The 16,360-nt window shown below is 39.8% G+C and overlaps 1 non-coding gene across 1 annotated transcript; it reads right to left on the reverse strand.

Annotated features, from left to right (window-relative positions):
• Nucleotides 1-5,031: 5,031 nt before the first annotated feature.
• LOC122871669 lies at nt 5,032-5,150 on the reverse strand. Its single transcript, XR_006376917.1, has one exon. It is a non-coding gene; the product is annotated as a 5S ribosomal RNA (ribosomal RNA).
• Nucleotides 5,151-16,360: the final 11,210 nt, after the last annotated feature.

Genomic DNA, 16,360 nt, shown 5'->3' on the forward strand with positions numbered 1-16,360 from the left:
TGAACCGACTGACACACATACACGTAAATCCCCGGCCTGTAATATAGATGAATTGTAGACGACAGTGAGCTGCCTTGGACATTTAAAAAGGCATATCCACTCCCTTTATGGTGAATCTGTCCAGCACATAGACCAAGCCGGCTGAGATGAAAAGGAGAGAGGAGACTGCAGTGTTTTTATCCTCTGTAAACGGAGACAGTCCAGCCACTTGGTGGCACTAGCAGCCAAAATCAATGAGAGAAAACAGAAGAGAATGTGTCTGGATATAACAGATCGAGCTGTATGAATATTCTGGTTCCTTAACATTGCATCAGCCACTGATATTCTCAAAAGCAGGACTATCAAAATCAATCATGTGATGTAAACATCTTATTAAATGTGAATATGTCTGTTTTGGGGCTGCTGTGAGAGCAGTAAGGCCTGCCAGAAGCACCGTGGGTAACTTCATGTGAGGTGGGTAGTGAGGATAGGGAGCCTGTGCACAACAACCATGCACATACACATGCAGCAAATGCATCTGATGAAAAAGCCCTTTGTCTGCCAGCGCTCCTTTCGCTATCAGGCTCTTGTTGCTGGTGAGGTGGCAATTAGAAGTGAAATGCTTGTGAGGATGGAGGGGAAGCTAGTTTGTGATTCAGGTCATGCTTGAGCCTAAATGTCATTGGCCAGAGTGCAGCAGGTTAATTGAAGGCGTCTTGTCATCACGGCCTGCTTCGCTGAGATAGTACTTCGAGAGGATGGGGGGGGTTGACCTGTCCTAAAGTTTAATTGGCTAGGCCAGCGCCCCCCCTCTTAACACTCACAAACCATTCCACAAACATGCACAAATTTTGTATCTATTCTCACCTTCCTGCTGTACTGTTCAGTAATAATCAGAACATATGCATTCATTATTATCATGACGGTGGAGTACAACAAATGTTGCATTGCTGTTGCATTTTTTTTTATCCATTAATATCTGCCTATCCAGATTAGAGCTGAAACAATTACTTGATTCATCAATTAGTCAATTAATCTTTTATCTTTTTCACATTCATCTGCTGAAGGAGGAAAGTTCCTCTGTGCTCACCTTGAATCTCAGTTTAAGGCGTGAATGTACAAGCATGATTTTGTGACATCATAACTAGTTTGGAAGCCAATCATGGTCCAGTATGCCACCAATGAGAATGGACTTTTCAGTGAAGTAGGAGACAGCTTGTGTCCAGTAGTTAAAATAGCATGTTAACATGCTAAACTAAGATAGTGAACATGGTAAACTTTAAACCTGATTAGCATTAGCATGTTAGCATTCTTATATTATGTATGTTAGCATGCTTACATTATCATTTAGCTCAAAGCACCACTGTGCCCAAGTACAGCCTCACAGAGCCGCTAGCATGGCTGTAAAGTGTATGCATATTCATCGACTGTGGATTTTTTAATAAGAGAGAAGGACTTAATGTAATTTTAAGAATTTTTAATTGGGTAATTTTGTGGAAAACCTTATCAGACACAAATCATTATACAAAGCAGAGTATTTTTATGTCTTAAAACTTTCGGGAGGCGATCTTTACGTAATTTATTAAGACATATCAGACATTGTCTGGTTCCAGGCTTTCAAATATAAGGTCTGTTTTTCTCTTTTTATTGTGAATTGAATATCTTTGGGTTTTGGACAATTTCAAGATGTCACTGTTGGATCTGTGAACTTTTGCTTTCACTATTTTCTGACATTTTATAGACTAAACAATTAGTACATCTATTGAAAAAATAACCAATAGATGAATACTGAAAATAATCGCTAGTTGCAGCCCTAATTCAGACCTGTCATTATTAAATACTCATAGATCTGTATTTTTTTCAAACTCTCAGTAAAAGACAAAAAAATCTGTGTAGAACAAATGTAACAATGATTTAAATTCTGATCTGTTTCCACTGCAGTCAGTGTGTTTGGGCCTGTGATCCATTTGTCATCACAAATGACAGTTGTTGAGAGTGAGAGCACGATAAAATTCATCCAGGCAGCTGTCAGTAGAATTGATACTGTAATTTGTATTAATAATTTGTATTTCATTTCAAATGTTATACTGTCACTGTGAAGTATGACAAAATTTTGACCAATGTCACAAACATTTAAAAACACCTTGTCTGTTTTGAGAAACAAAATATAATGATGCAACACAGATATTAGAAATGATATTAACTTTTTTTTTTTACTCTTTTTGATGTCCTCCATATTGTTACAACATGTAGCACATTCTGTTCTGGTAATTAGTCGGAAGCTGTTCCTCTTTATAAATATTAATTTTCTCATCTTTCTTTGCCAAAGCCTGAGGCGTCCAACACAGGTGTTTAGTGAATAACACAGAGGACAACCATCTAACTGCAGCAGAAACAGGAAGTTGCTGTAATGACTGCTGTCCCCAGTGCACCCTGGGTAATAAGCAGCCCTCGTTTGTCATAATAGCAGGTAAATACTCAAGCACAGCTGCAGTAGTCGTCGCAGTAGGACACTGGCAGCAGCAGCGGTCCACAATCATTTTTCACTTGTTTTTATTAAGTGAACGGGCATTACGGTTGTTCTCTGTGGCCTGTTAGTGTTTACAGACAGAACAGCTGAAATGAAAAGGGCAAGTCATGGCAGCAAAGCAAAAGCCAGATTCAAACTCGGGTCGAAGTACACGGGCAGTTACATGAGTGTAGTCAACCATCAGAGATCTGCATTAATTATTTATAAGGTAGTTTATGGTATTGTTTACAACCTCCTTTTGTTGATTGCTTGTTGAGGGGGAAACAAAATCAATGACGCCATATTTAGTGCATCATAATTTAATAACAGAGGAAGTAAGACGTTATTGCTATGAGAAATTGTGTTGCCTGGGCTCTTGCTGGCTGGTTATGAAATGTACAAAGCCAAAGCCCGAGGCAAAGTTTCTCTGTTGTGCTTGCCATCTCAGTGAAGAAACTCTGAGATGAGACAAATGGTTCAAATGACCTTTGAAAAGATCACCATCTCTCAGTTCGCCTGAGAGAGGGAAAGCATAAGGGAGAGAAAGGAAACAAAGGGGGGCTATTTCTATATAGTGAGGGATAAAAGTGGATTCCCAAACTGTGAGTGTGTGCCCTATTCGTCTTCCCCCTCTGAATGCTTTCTGCTCCATTTACACAAGCGAAGTTTATTTGTCTCTGTCTAGGACTCAAGTGAAGCAGCGGAAGGGAGGGGGGTTAAAGTCTGTGTTCGTTACTCATTAACAGACAACTCGTATGATTTTCTATCATTACTCCGCTTTAAAGAAGAACTTAATTTACCGTTCACTACAGAGGATCTCTACCCCGCGCAGCTAGCTGCTAGCTCTGCCAGCCACATGGGGCTTTCGTGGTGCTCAATACAGTTCAGTCCGAGGAGAGTCCGTAGCTAGTTTGCTCTCAGTTGTATGTCCACTCCTACAGGCCATTCATCTATGTTTGAAAATTTCTGGATTGCTCTACAGCGCGAGCAAATACATTTTGTATCAAAAGTTTCATGAAGAGTTGACAGATGTTAAAAGACTGAAAAAATACACAAGATTGTTAAGGTGGAAGTAGCCGTTTGCATAAGTCCATGCTTCATTTCAGCAGTTTGATTTTCTTACTAAAATCTTTCTGGACATTGTCTTCTTTCTGTCCAGCCACCAAAATCTTGACAGAAGAGAGGAGTGGATGAATATGGTAAAATGCTCATGAGTTATCTTTTTTCCCCAGGTTTCCCCAGGTTTCGCCTGTGACGCTACACACAGTCTGTCATTGTGAACAACCCCCACCAATAAGGTGGCACATCTTGCACATCACCTCCTCTGCATGTTTTTGATTTTAAAAAAATCTCTAACCTGTATTTTTATTTACAGTTAATAATCTCTTAAAAGACACGTGATAATGTATGGCGAACCGGTCATTATTCAGTGTCCATGGAACCCTCCATGCATGGTGAGCCTTATTATTTGGCCACCTTATTCCCGCAGGGTATCTGATCACTGGCAGGGCGTAGCTGTTTATTGCCTGGGCAGGTACTTGTAACCATCCTCTGCTATTGTTCCTTCTGGGAGTGAGATTTAATTTAATGTGTAAATTATACTTTTCTTGCAGAAAAAACATACCAGAGACACATTATTGTTCCAAGCAGACTATTTGTATATATGTTTTATTATATGTCTGGAGGGAATCTTTAAATCATTACTTAAATGATAAATTGGTTATCAAAATTGTTACTGACTTAATTAATTAACTGATTGTTTCAGCTTTACAGTACTGTAGGTAAAATAAGCCTTTATAGACTAGAAGAAACAAGTTAGACATTATTCTCTATAGTAATTTTGGAAAGTAATTCTCATATATATATATATATATATATATAAAAACTTTGTCCTTCACCCTCCGTGGGTGATCTCATCCTTCGAGCTCGGGTCCTCTACCAGAGGCCTGGGAGCTTTAGGGTTCTGCGCAGTATCTTCGCTGTTCCCAGTACTGCACTCTTCTGGACCGAGATGTCTGGTGTTCTTCCAGGGATCTGCTGTAGCCACTCCTCCAGTTTGGGGTCACTGCCCCGAGTGCTCCGATGACCACAGGCATCACTGTCGCCTTCATCTTCCAAGCCTTCTCCAGCTCTTCTCTGAGCCCTTGGTACTTCTCTAGTTTCTCATGTTCCTTTTTCCTGATGTTGCCATCACTTGGTATCGCCACGTCAACCACAACGGCTTTCCTCTGGTGTTTGTCCACCACCACGATGTCAGGCTGGTTCGCCATTACCATTCTGTCAGTCTGAATCTGGAAGTCCCACAGGATCTTGGCTCGGTCATTCTCTACCACCTTTGGAGGTGTTTCCCACTTTGACCTCGGGGTTTCCAGTCCATACTCCGTGCAGATGTTCCTGTACACTATGCCAGCTACTTAGTTATGGCGCTCCATGTATGCTTTTCCTGCCAGCATCTTACACCCTGCAGTTATGTGCTGGATTCTCTCAGGGGCCACTTTGCACAGCCTACACCTTGGGTCTTGTCTGGTGTGGTAGATCTGGGGAGCTTACAGCACCTGGTATTCCCAAGCAGTCTCCCACCCAAGTACTAATCAGGCCCAACCCTGTTTGGCTTCCGAGATCAGACGAGATTGGGCGCGTTCAGAGTGGTATGGCCGTAAGCATATATATATATATATACATACATACAGTTTCAAGCCTCAGGATATATCAATATAAACACATAAAATCGCAAGAACGAGGAGTACCGATAATGTAATTTGATGAATTTGAAAAGACACCTAATTTTATTTTATTAAATTTTACTAAGAATAAAGGAAAAAACATAGAAGAAAACAAATGCATTCTCCTGAAAGTATTTTTAAAAAGGGTTCCAGGCTTTATTGAAAAGTGCAGGCTTGTGTCTAGTGGTGAATTAATTTTTTTCCAATTTAAGGTTATACAAAACATCCCACACCCATTGGCGTCACGATGGCAGGAGGGCCAACTTCCAATTTAACAAAATAAGTCGTCGGGCTAAAAGAGTGGTGTGCGCAATAATTTGGCTCTGTAGAGCTGTTAATTTAATATTTTCTGGAGGAATGAAAAACAGAGCTGTCAAGGGACTGGGGTCTAAAGAACTGTTAAAAATATTTGAAGATTTCCCTCCAAAACTGACCCATCTAGGACAGGACCAGAAAGATTGAAAGAGTGAGGCTGGATCTATTGTACAGCGAGGACAAGCTGGATCAAAATCTGGGACGATTTTGCTAATTTTCACCCTAGACCAGTGGGTCCGATGTATAATTCTAAACTGAATAAGACGGTGCATGAAATTTGCAGAGGAAGAGTGAATTCTACTTAAAATTGTGTTCCAGACCACTTCATTCAATGATATGTTTGGGTCACTCTCCCAAAGACATTTTAAAGACCCTTGAAGGAGGGGCCTGCTTTGTGTTGATCATGTTGTAAATTCTAGAGAGAGCATCTTTTATTATTGTATGTTGGTCTAAAATCTTTTCAAGAATAGTTTTGGGTGGAAAAGAAGGGAAACAAAGTGAGTGTTTCTGAATATAGCTTTTGACTTGGAAGTACCAAATAGATGAGAGTTTGGGAGGTGAAATTTTATTAACTAATTTCTTATGTTTATATAAATATATATGATGCTTCACTGACATAATTTTTTACCCCCCACTTCTTAAACCAAACCCACGTCCTTGCATAAGTGTTTAAATGAAAGGGATGTGTTGTTTGTTAAACCCTCATAGTATTGGTTGCTTAAAACTGGGGGTTTCCTGTGGAAATCATTCTATTGCGGCTCTCACTGCTGGGTAATTGCATTAGCTAAATGCTTATTTGTGTTAAATGTGGTGCCACAACAGGGTGTTTCCTGGCTCACAAAATTAAAATGTGAAACGACTTCACATGATGTAACCTATTAAATTAGTTGGTGTGTGTGTGAGTGAGTGTGAGAGAGAGAGGGGAATACAAGGAGGAGATGAAATCCGGACAGCAGCATCACTTGTGTCCCAATTAGCAATGCAGGGCTTTGAATGGGTCTTTAACCTTAGCAGAGCTTAATCATATAATTAACGAGAAGGGGGAAACTGCCTGTCTAATGGTACCCTCCCGTTAGAAATATTCCCTCCAAAACATTGTCTAGACTCCATGTTTTCAGAGACAAAGACATCATTTGTGACCTTTAAGACAAGGAGAGGGTTTGCTACCTAAGACATTAGTCTTTTATTTAGCCGGGCCCTGTTCTAAATTAACGTCCCTTTGATATTCAGTCCATGTGCCTGTGTGTGTGCACATGCATACATGGTGGCTGTGGATAAGTGAAGCCGTAAACATCTACGGTGTGTATCTGTGTGTGTGTTTGCATATCATCCTCTGTCACAATTGGCCATCCAGGGTCTCAGCTGATGGCTGATTACCCACCACTGGCATTTAAGCAGCGGTTGCAGGACCACAGGCTTTCCTACTTGGACATGCCACCCATCAAGCTGGCTGAGTGGTTGTTTATAATGGCCTCGCTTTAATTGCTCATCAAATTATTGGCTTAATGATAAGACATGAAGGATTGAAAGGGACATATGGATTCGGACAGTGGCCATCAAAAGCTGCCCACCACATTGTGGTTTTGCATCTGCGGTGTCTATTAGCTAAACAAGCTGAGGCCTATTTAGCAGTAATCAGCCGAAGCACTGTGGAAGATAAAAATCAGCCGTGGGCATTATTTTCCCTTCAGCCTTCAAGAGTGACAGGCCTATTATACAGTGCATGGAATTTATGAGATGATCATCTTTGATGGCCTGGATGTCCGTCGTTCACTGTAATGTTTTCTACGGTAATGATGCTTCCCTTCTGCCTTAAAACCGCCATCCGCCTTGTGACTCCATCTCTCTGCTGAAAAGTGATTGTTGACGGCTCCATTAAGGGGTGAAAAAATATTTTCTTTTCCCTCCACCCCCTCCCACCCACTCAGAAGCTTTATATTCACTCGTCAACCAAGCTTATTTATGTTGTCTTCTTCGGAGCGGGGATGCATCAGGTTTGAACTTATCGCTTTTGATGGGGATGGGGGTGATTTGAAATGACCTTGATACAACTTCTGCACTCGGGGGAATGGAATGTCGCCGCGGGATTGTACAGGGAATCAAAAGCTGTGGCCTGGAACAGTGCACGCTGTTGTTTGTTGGTCATTATGGCTGCCCTATAAGCAAGCCACAGATCTCACATCCATCAGAGGTGTAAAACCATCTCATCGGTCTGATGAAAAAACTGTCAGGTTGTGCATTAGATTTATACTGATCAGTTGTATGTGATATACCTTCAAGTGGATTTGCATGCTCATCAATTTCTCTCTGGAAAGTGAGGAAAGACCATGCATGATTGAGGCTCAGCATTAGCAGGTAAGAAACCTCCTAAAGACATTAACCTGCTAGGGTGGCCACGGGCAAAAATTAGCTATGGGCCCCTTCTGATCCCCTATTACCATTAGGCACACATCAGGTACAGAGCTCACGGCAGTCTACATGAGGCAACTTTATTATATTTCCCCTTTAGCCCTAGACTCCAACTAGCACTCCTGCTATGCTGGAATACTCCCCTGCTATATGTGTCAGTTAATTTGTGGTAATTTGATTAAACATAAGTATATTTAAAATATGCACTATCTAAGTATAATGTAAACGGAAATAACAAAGGCATCAGAGCAACATTTTGACACAGGGCCCCTCTTCAAGAAAGGGCATCAGGATTAGGTAAAAATTCAGTAGCACAACAGGCTGTACCTTGTACTCCAGTGGGGGGCATTTCTAAAATGCACTGTCCGTCTGTTTGCTGGCTTAAATAAAATACAACTACCTGTAACATTAGCTTGTCACTCAAGTGAGGCAGCGGAGGCACAGCAAATGAATGTAACTCAGACTGGATTTTGCCTGGCGAAGTATACTTGCGTGCTGAGGCTCAAAGCAGGCGGGACAGGAAATAGAGTGGACAGGGTTGTACACATAAATTGTGGGAGCTAGCACGGCTAGCAGGCTAACAATAGAATTCCATAAGCTGAAAATAATACAGCGTTTTATTTTCTTTAGCCTCTATGAATGTCCTTGCACTCATTGCAGCCAAGAAGCATCCCCACCTATCTTCTGCTTGTATTATTTGCCATGTAGTTACATAAACAAGGATATAAACAGTATGTTCTGAATGAGAGCGCAGTTCCACCCCCTCTCTCAAACTTTTGTGTGTATATATAAATAGATTAAACTCTGCGCTCAATCATTGCGTGCCAGTTCGAATGCTTTTGAACTTGATTTTTTGCCCTAGTAGATACATGGTTTTCTTTGGCATAATGATGGCCCTGAGAGCTCAACACACACTACATCTTAGATGTTCTTAATTTGCTTGTGTTTTGTCTGTTTATATGTTTTTTCTTAAGCTGCAGTGCGTTGAGCTCTCAGGGCCACCATAGCACAGCATTGCGGTGCTTCACATCATTTTCTGCATCTTCCTTGATAAATTTGACTACATACTCAATACACCAAAGTGCATGAACTTCAATGTTTTGAAAATCTACATATCTTTGATCAAATAACCACCCTAGTTTCCATGACCTTTTCTTTATCAAATTCATCATGTCATGTATTGAACCAAATTTATATCATATTTTATATTAGATGTGTTTTTTTAAATCACTGACTTTTTAATAATACTTGCGCTCCATCCGCCCTCATGTCAGTGTTTTATTGCTGTTCTATGATAAAGATAAAAAATATGAATGCATTAAACTTAATGTTTTGCCAAAGAAAAAAAAGCATTGTGGGTAAATGTAAGGTGAAACTTTACTCCAGTGTTGTAAATGCTGTAGAATTCTGTCCATTGCAGCTTTTTTGGGATAAAGTCAGCATGTCAGAGTGTTGAAACTCAGCAGCACATACTGTATTTTGACTCAAAGTCAAATTGTTTAGATTTTAACGTCACCTTAGTGTTCTTGTAAAACAAAAAAACCCCATCTTCCTCATCATGAACATTTATCTATTTCAAACTTGTTTTATTGCAGACTCAAAACAACAGATAGAATATGAAATCTGACCTCTAATGTTTGGATCTTTTGACACCTGTTTTTCACTATGGGAATCATAGCAGTAATTGCTTTTGAGGGGTCCCTGATCCATTTACACTGCACTCTGTTTTCCAAAGCCGGAAACATGATTTGTATTTGACACATGTCCTCTTTTCATCTGCTTTTATGTTTGAGCAGTCTTTGTGATGATGTTTATTTGGGGTAGACTCTCGGGGAGGGCGGAGATTGATTTACAAGACAGCATTTTTTATTTTCTATCTGTGGCTTTTATGCTTCATCTACACACTTTAACAAATACATTTTAACAAATACTATTTTTTCCCCCTACACATCATTTCAAAGATTTATAAAACAAAGTTTAGGTCAATGAAATTAACTACCAAAAAACATTTCGCTATAACAGAATAATAATTGAAAAGGAGATCAATTCTTCCTGTGGAGTTATGACACCCTCTTTTCTTGCAGTGTGCACAAACCCTTTATAATCATACCAAACACTGAATCATACACACACACAAGACAATATAAACACTTGAATTGCAATCCAATATCCTCTCTGTTTTTCTCCACTTTAGATCTTGAATATGGAGGTATGCATTCCAATTATCCCTCGCTGAAACATAAATGCCAAAGAGTGAAAACAATACCCCCCCCCCCAAAAAAAAGGAAGAAGAATTTGTATCATAGCTGCAGGGGATTCATTTAGACTATATCTGAGGGAAGAACTGGAGAGCAGAGGACGAAAAAGGACCAATCAAACATGTCTGCTGCTGTCTTGTGGTGGGTGTATAGTGGCCATGCCATTGACATCCACACAAGGATTGGACTCTGAAACTTAGCAAACATGTCTTTTTCTCATTTGTTAGTGTCCCAGCTCTTTTAATCCATTTATCAAAGCAGCCACCAACATGATTTCTGCCCTCTGTTCTTCCATATTTATTCCTGCCTCTGTCTCTTTGGATGATGTGAAAATCAATGCTAAGTCCACGTTTGTGTCCTTGTGTAAAACATGTATTCCCATGTTGCCTTGGAAAGAGCAAACTTCTCCAGAATGTGAGCACAGAGATCAAGCCTTTGCAGTTTGAAATGTGTACTTGGTCAGACACACATGCTTCTGTTTGCCTGTAAATGGTAATTCTGTGTTCTTTTGTTCTATTGTATTGTGATTGTGCTTCCATAAAGGACACATGGAATACATAGTGAGAGAGAGAACCTTTATCTCCCTCTTTAATACTGGCTGATTTATCCTGGTGGAGCACAAGGACAATAGCCTCCTCAGGCTGTGAATCATTCTTGCCAGCTGACTCTAATCACCAGCTAATTAATAGTTGATGTGCCAGCTTACAAAAACACGACTGCTATTAACCTGTACATGCTATTGATTTAGCCTTGCTTTAGGTGCTTTGGCGGATTCTTCTGGGGAAAAGTGATCGTTGGTGTTCTGATATTCTTGGAAATCAAAGTTTAGAGTGTTTACTAGCGCTCAGGCTGCCTCCAAGAACAATTGGGGGATTGGAGAGTTTTATCATACGTCAGACTTCAGTATGTTGAGTAAAGTGCGAAAGAAAAACAACAAAATGCTAATCTAATATAAGCCTACTTTCAAATGAGAAATGTGCCTTAACATGCCACATGTCATAATGCTAAAGTTGTCAATGTTTAGAAAAACAGCACCTTTCGTGGATGTGACGTACCAGGACTCTGTTTCCATGGATGCACGTTTGGCAATTGATCCACAGTTCAGAAGAATTTGTCAGGGAAAACAAGGCTGAGATAATTAATAACCGAAGAAACAAACCTCGGTCTACGGCTGCAACTAATGCAACAAACTAAGTGATTAATTGTTTATTCTATAAAATGTCAAGAAATAGTCAATATGCTCATTGTAATTTGCGTACGTTTTAGCTAACCAACGGTCAGTTTACTATCACATAAGACAAAGAAAAGCAGCAAATACTCACAATTTAGAAGCTGGAACTTGGGAATATTTGGCATTTTTACTTGAGTACTGATTTAAACGGTTAATTCGTGATCAAAATAAGGATTTTCTTTCAATCAACTAATCAATAAATTGACCAATTGTAGCAAAATATCACACCCCAAAGAGCTGTATAATTTAGCAGTTTTTGCACAGCACTGGGTCTGTCCAATTGGCAGTCTGGCTGTATGGTTTGCTGTGCCATTGCTTTGTTGTAAGTGCTAAATGGTTTTAAATGTTGTATCCTTATCATACATATTTAACAGCACTTATTGTTGTTAATTTTCTGAGAGATAAATCTGCTGTTTAGCTTAAACAATCATAATATCAGATAAATCAGTGCTGCAGCTATTTGACAACCTAATCTACAGCTTTTCATCATGAGGCTTTATTTGTAGCTGATTTATTTCCGCTTCCTTCATCTGCTCAGTTACATTAATAAATGAGATTTCATAGGAAGACACATCTACGGTTAAAGTGCAAAAAAAAAAAAAGTCCAAATAAAACCATCTCCCTGACGACGCATGTTTTACAGCTCACAGAGAGGCCGCTGAATTAAGCGTGATGCAAACACGGCAAATTGAATCAATTTGCCTCCTCTAAATAGATGTGATGCGTGGAGCCTGAATGCTCAAATGAATAAGAAAGAATTTCGGAGTTTAATGATGTGTTTTGTTTGTGCATTTGTTTCCCTCTGCTTGATGAAGGATCCAGAAGATCAGGCGTAAAAAGGAAGAAAGATATCAGATAACAAGGCGGCGTGGAGTCACATGAATGAAGTGACAGGCCGTGGTGGAGCACAGGGGACACAATCGAGAGGTGAGTGTAGCATATTAAACTGATAAGTGGCCATGCGGAAAATAGTGAGGGCCACACACACACACACACAAACATGCCAGAATCCGGATGTGTGTGCACATGTTAAGGCACATCTGCATACATGGACAGGTTTAGAGAGAGAATTATGGGGGGGGGTCTTTTGTAAAATGAGTAAAAACATGTTAAGACGCCAATTTAAAGCAATGGTTGTTGGAAAGAATGAACTCTAGTTAGATTGTTTATTCACTGTAATAACTGAATGCCAAATGAACAACTTTAATTATTATAATATGAAATAATATCACTAAATAGCTGCTGTTTTGAACTCCAAATAGCCTACAGCCATGGGTGGACCATGAGAAAATGGGGCCCTGGACACAGACATGTAAAAGGCCCCCCACCCCTCCTACATACAGTAGGAGCAAACCCCCAGACTGAAAGAGACACAAAACAAGGCTCTGCGTCATTTGTAGTCGTTTTGTTTCTCGTTGCGGCCATTTTAATCTCTTTTTGGTAGATTTCATCTCTCTGTGGTCGTTTTTCAACTCTCTGGTTGTTTTGTGCCTCTTTTTGGTTATTTCTTCAAAACATAGTAACTCTGAACGATTTTAAAGCTGTGTCGAAATATAGTGAGACCAAGTCTGTGTGCAAATGTTTTATCTAATCATATTAATGCTACTCAAATCTAAGTGTTTTTCCTGTTAATTTACTGTTGAAACTCTGTGTTGCTGCTATTCTTGGTCAGGTCTCCCTTGTAAAAGAGATCCTTGATCTCAATGGGATAAACCTGGTTAGATTAAGACAAAATAAAATAAAAATAAATTTCTATCTCTTTGTAGTCGTTTTGTGTATCTTTATGGATGTTTTTCATCTCTTTATGGTCTTTGTGTGTCTCTTTTTGGTGGTTTTTCACTTCTTTGTCCTGCATATGATGCAAAAATAGGCACATACACACACATGGAGGTCAGCAGATTTGTAAAGGAGAATGTCCCACATGCATAAATGTGGCCAAACACGGCGGACATTTCTCAGGGACAAGCCTGTCATCACTGTTGACATATTGATCAAGAGTAGCCTTCTTTTTGTGCAGACGGTATGCAACACGGTCTGCAACACTTAATGATCAACATGGAACACAAAGCTTCCAGCAGTGCAGACGCATTGACAGCCTATGATTAAATCAGCAACAGTGGCGGCATTGTTGACGACAATGATGATAGCACTTAGGGCACTTATCAAAGGAACGGACCAGTCTAGCTTACCACCGCTGCACACATTCACAAATAGATGTTTATGGATGCTGATGGAGGAAATTAATTTCAGCTAAAAACGAAGCATTTATCATCAAACTGAGCGGTCACCTAACACAGAATTCTGCAGAGCTCATGAATAATTGCTTCCAAGCGTTATGTTTTGCCTGTCAGTCAGAAGTCCTCTGTATTAGCTGTAATACATCTGAATTAAGCGCCTGTTGGCACTCTGTCACGTACAACCCGTCGTAAGCCGTTAAATACATAAATCGGGTTTAAATGAACACACACACCACTTGTCTTGCCTGGTTTGCAGGGTAATTCATCTTCCAACTCCATGATTCTGTTATGCAGTCAAATTGACAAGTAATCCATTTCTGGTGTCCTTGTTGTCAACATTAAGGTCATTTCTGATTGTGGCATTGAGTGAACAGACTTGCAGCTTTGCAACGCTTTGCAGGGGGTGATAGAGAATACGCCAGGCGAATGTATCAATACTGTATGAGTGATTTAGCTGTAGCCTGCTAAGGCTACAAAGTGGAAAAATCTTGAGGAACTGTATACTTTTAGAAGCTGTATATGTCCTTATATGTTTCATACCAAAATCATTTAAAAGACTCTGTAGTCACTTTCAATCCCAGCATCCTCCAAAGATGATGGTCCTCATTTTTTTTGGCAAGTCACACTGTAGTTTTTGGCATCGTTGTTGCGGAGAGCGAAAGATACAGGCCTATGCAATACCTGTCAGCGGACTATGCAAGCAGTGTGGTACAGCGTGCTCAGGATTTAAATGGATTACAGCTCATTATCCCCAATTACTTTTCAGAATAAGCCGGAAAATAGGGGGGAAAACCTGACGTAGTGGTTTGTTAAAACTGCTTTCAGGAAACCTTCACAGAGGTGCTGGATAGGGCTATAAAAAGATTCATTCTTTTTTTTTAATTAGTACACTTGAGAGGGTTTTTTTGAGGAAGCTGTTAATTTTTCGAGGTCAAGATAAAGAATCATGGTTGCTTTGTAAATAAACTCTAGAATTTATTTAATGGAAACCAGAAACTGACATTACTGCTTGCTCTTTGCTATTTAAAAAAAAATATTGTTCGGTTTCAATATAGGCATTTTTCTCACATCTGATCACAACATCTGATCTGTTTTGTTAGGTGTTTGGACATATTTTGTCTACTTTCAGTTTTTCATCTTTAGCTGTTTTACAGCACATTTTTAATATTTGTTTTGATAAAGTTTAGTGCAAATGAGGTGAATTCCAATTGAACACCAACTAAGAATTTGCTGTCAGCTTTAATCTGCAAAACAGCGACAGAGCAAGGAGCCTTGTATAGATCTTGTTAGGTTAGACACAAACAAGTTGCGAGCACACAGGTAGAAAGTCTGTACTCTCAAATGCACCTGAGCTGTAACATCTTACATTGTCTCAGAGTGTTTTGTGTGAACCTAAAAATATTGCTTGTGCTTTGCTTGGCTGTCAAAAAGATCAAATTCTAGAAGGGATCACTGACTGGTTTAGAAATCCAGCAGCTCCCACCAGTAGCAACTTTTGTGTCTTGTCCATACTGCTAGAAAGATCAGGGGTGCCAGCAAAAGCCTTCTGTTTTCAGCATGTATATGAACAGACTGCCTGAGGACAGGCCATGAAACTCACAGCAGACCTGCACTAACATCAACCCGAAAATGTGTAGATATCATTTATTTTGATTAAATGATACAAGGCAAATGGAAGAGACACAAAATGATGCTTACTTTTTGATTGTCTTTCACATATTTTAAGTATAAGTGTGATTTTTTTTATAATTCAGCACATACTGTAGTCAGAGCAGCGACACCTGACATCACTGCAGCCTGATTGGGGCACCACTGCTGCAGCCAACTGAGAGAGAATTATCAAATCCAAGAATGTCAAGGTTATAGTTGCTTTCTTGCCAACTTGTCTACGAGAGAACAAACGAGAAAGAACATGTCTTTACAACTTCAGCCGTGTGCTGACATTGCATGTTCAGCGAAGAACACAAAAGTGTTTTTATTTCAGTAGCCTCAGCCAGGGCTGCATATCAAACTCCAGCTGTTAGACATGCCAGACATAAAGACACACACATTGTGGCGAGCACATTCTGACTGAGAAAGGAGACTGCCGGGATGGGTCAAGACAAAACGTAGACAAGCCTCAGTAGCCAACAGCAACCCCTGGAGCCAGTCTGCATCCCCCTCTCAGCCCACAGTCTGGCTTTCCGCTCTCATAACCCTGCCTGACTGAAATATATCCAGTGATTCACCCAATCAGAGTTATTTTACAAAGCCCCTCCGGCTGTGTGTTTGTGTCTTCACGGTAGGTAAAAGCAAAGCATCCATTTCAAACAGAAATTCTCAAATACATGTCTTGTCACAGCAAATTATTGTTCATTTTTTTTATGCACAGAAGCATTGCTCCATCGCTTATTTCATGATGCTATACTTCTATCCATCTAAAGTATGTTTGCAGATTTCTACCATAAAAAGCGAAATAACTAGCATTGGCTGCATACAGAAATATTTGAATTTCTTAACAAGGTAGATGACAGAAATTGCATCTTCCTTCACCTTCCTTCTTATCATAGTTTTCTGTGGGAATTGCTGGTGCTCTTTTATTCAAAAATCTGCTCTAAAGTCATTAAGCAAATGTTTATTATTCATCCTTTAAAAAAAAAAGAAAAAACATCTGCTCTGCCCATTATCATCCATCTGCCTTTGCCATTTCTCCCTGCTCT

The sequence above is a fragment of the Siniperca chuatsi genome, linkage group LG23 (assembly GCF_020085105.1).
Source record: "Siniperca chuatsi isolate FFG_IHB_CAS linkage group LG23, ASM2008510v1, whole genome shotgun sequence".
Taxonomy (NCBI): Eukaryota; Metazoa; Chordata; class Actinopteri; order Centrarchiformes; family Sinipercidae; genus Siniperca; species Siniperca chuatsi.